Below are 3,089 nucleotides of genomic sequence, written 5' to 3'. Positions count from 1 at the left end.
GGCTGAAGGAGCAGAAGGAGCTCCTGCAGCACCTCTCCCCTCACCCCATCACCCTGTGTCTAGGCTGAGCAAGGTATCTCTTCTCCACATGAAGAATGGCCTCTACAATGTCAGTTCATGCATTAGAACTAGATCCTGGTCCCACTGCCAGTGGCCCCATGTACTGCCCAAGCCACACCATTGTCACCCGTATTCAGAGGGCCTAGTTGGGTCCTATGAAGGTTACCCAGTTGTCAGTCAGGACTCAGTGATCTTCCACAAGTTTGGGTCAGCTGTTTCTGTGGATTTCCCCATCATGGTCTTGATCCCTTTGTTTGTATTATCACTTGTTTCTCCTTTCACCTAGAGCTTGGCCCAGTGCTTAGTTGTGGATATCTGTATCTACTGCCATCTGTTTCTCGAAGAGGGTATTAGCTCCTCTGGGGTTGTGGATTGTAGGCTGGTTATCCTTTGCTTTATGTCTGGTATCCATTTTTTTTTTTTACTCTTAGAAACGGAGGTTTTTATTGGCTTTGGTCCATACAGGTATTTCACATTATCCGGCAGAGGCCCCTGTGGGTCGGGTGCAGCACTTCTGGATGCCGGGGTGGAGTCCAGCACGGCTAATTAGCCCAGTGCAGGAGGAGCAGGAGTGGGGAGGTGGAAACCCAGAGGAATCTTTGGGTCTTGGAACAGCAAATGCAGTCCCTCAGAATGCCTGCAGTATTTAGGGCCCAGGTGCACCCCCATACCTTAGGGGAACAAACAAAGCACAAAAGCCCTGTTTCCTTTCACTGAGACTGCTGCAGTCTCCATGGGTCACGCACCACCAACTGAAGAGAGGAGGAAACCAAAACTCTTTGGGTTTAGGCTCTTCCAGAGCCTTCTGAGAAATCTACAGCTGGCTACTCTATCAAGTACCCCCATGTTGCTTACTGGGTGGGTCCATCCTGGGAAGGAAGCAAGGCATGACAGGTGAGGAGGGGCACAGAGAATGCAGACCTCTCCTCACAGCCCTCAGGAAGCCGAGGCAGGAGGATTGCAGTAAGTTCCAGGCCAGAGACGGCCACAAAGTGTGGCCCGGTTTCAAAAAACAAAACAACACAACGAAAACACATAAAATAAAACAAAACAAAATAATAATAAAAAAAACCCACGCAGGGATGCTGATATGGGGAGCCAGCACCCTTGGGTGTTCAGTAGCCCGCCTCCTCCTGGCAGTATGCCAGGTACTCAGGGCCCTTGCCATGACTGTCACCCCCGACGGGTGCCCCATTTGCTGCTGGGCCCTGTGGGCAATACTTGGGGTGGTATATCTGCCGCCCCAGCCCGAAGACCTGGCCGCTCTGGTTGGCGCCCTGCGTGTAACCCATCTGCAGAGACATGGAGGAATTGTCACACTTGTCGGTGCCCAGCTTGGTGTCATAGATGTGCCCCCGGGTCCCTGGAGCCGTCATGCCCACCTGACTGGCACACTTATTGGTACCCATCTGGAGGCTGATGGTGCAGTGATCCATGGGAGGCAGGATGTGGTTCTTGGGGTCATAGAGATGTTGTCGGGTACCATAGGCCGTCATGCCGGACTGGCTGGCACATTTGTTGGTGCCCATCTGCAGCCCAATGACACACTGGCCGGCCTTCATGGTGGCATCATCAAAGTTCCTCTGCTGTTTCTCTGGGTATTTGACCCCGATGTCCACACTGCTCTGCAGCCACTTGGTCTTGGCCTTTCCCGCCAGCGCGAGCAGAGACACTTGCACCTGCGTCATGTTCCCGCTCTCAAACAGGTCATTGGCCTCAAACAGGTCCACGGGGTTCATGCCATAGCCGACCATGGCCTTGATGAAGTTGGAGAGGTTTTCTAGCTGGTGCCAGTTCTGCATAGAGCGGTTGATCTTGGGGATGGAGCCCGGCTGCAGGTTGTTCATGAGTGTGCACAAGATGACCCCGTCTTTCAGGCCCTTCTGGAAGTCGGGGCCAATGGAGAGGCCCGTGAGTCCTTCAATCCAGCTGCGGAGTTCTGCTTCCTTCTGGGGGTCATATTTGGACAGGAGCCGGTTCCTGACCTCGGCCGAGAGCCCGTAGGACGGGCCCTTGTTGAACTGCGTGAAGCTCATGGCGGGACAGACGGACTCGGCGCGGGACGGGCAGACCTAGGGACTGGCTGCGGACGGACAGTCCGAGACCTCTGGTATTCATTTATAAGTGAATACATACTATATTTGTCTTTCTGAGTCTGGGTTATCTCTCTCAGGATTGTTTTTGTTTTTTTTTCTAGTTCTGTCCATTTGATTACCAATTTAAAGATGTCATTACTTTTTACCACTGAATTTTCTGGATAAATACAACATACTAAAATTAAATCAAGAGCAAATAAACAAATTAAATAGATCTATAACCCTATATCTATAATCTATATGGAAATAGAAAGTCATCAAAAGCATTCCCAATCAAAAAAAGTCCAGAACCAGATGGTTTCTGTGCAGAATTCTACCAGAATTTCAAAGAACTAATACCGATATTCCTCAAATTGTTTCACACAATAGAAGCAGAAGGAACACTGCCAAACTCTTTTTATGAGGCTACAGTTACCTTGATACCCAAACCACACAAAGACACGACTAAGAAAGTGAATTACAGACCAATCTCCCTCATGAACACTGATGCAAAAATGCTCAACAAAATACTGGCAAACTGAATTCAAGAACTCATCAGATTTTAGATTTTTTTTTTCTAGTGTATCTATTACAACCAATCCAAGTTCCCTTTCAAAGATGTGCATGCTTTTCACAGCAGTGCAGACAGTGGAATTTCAGTATACCTTTATCTCTTTTCGTTTGTATTTTAGTTGCCATCTTACTCCTAAAATAATTTAAGTGCTTTATTTTATTTGGAGGTTACGTGAAATGAACAGAAATGATACTTTAATGACTTACAAAATATAAGTACTCCCAGGTGTTAAGCGCAGCAAACTCATACTCTTATGTTATCTCATAATGTGGGTGATTCTCCCACACTGAGGGCCCTATAATGCCGTCATTGCCATCCAGATGCATTCATCTGTCTTTGAGCCTCATAGATTTGTACAGTCAATTAGCTCTTTAGAGTTC

General features: G+C 48.2%; 1 pseudogene; it reads right to left on the bottom strand.

Annotated features, from left to right (window-relative positions):
* Positions 1-1,024: 1,024 nt before the first annotated feature.
* LOC148122781 (calponin-2 pseudogene) lies at positions 1,025-2,154 on the bottom strand (annotated as a pseudogene).
* Between the last annotated feature and the right edge of the window lie 935 nt (positions 2,155-3,089).

Source organism: Myodes glareolus, chromosome 3, assembly GCF_982192425.1.
Source record: "Myodes glareolus chromosome 3, mMyoGla1.1, whole genome shotgun sequence".
Classification (NCBI taxonomy): Eukaryota; Metazoa; Chordata; class Mammalia; order Rodentia; family Cricetidae; genus Myodes; species Myodes glareolus.
This window is presented reverse-complemented; position numbering and strand designations above follow the sequence as displayed.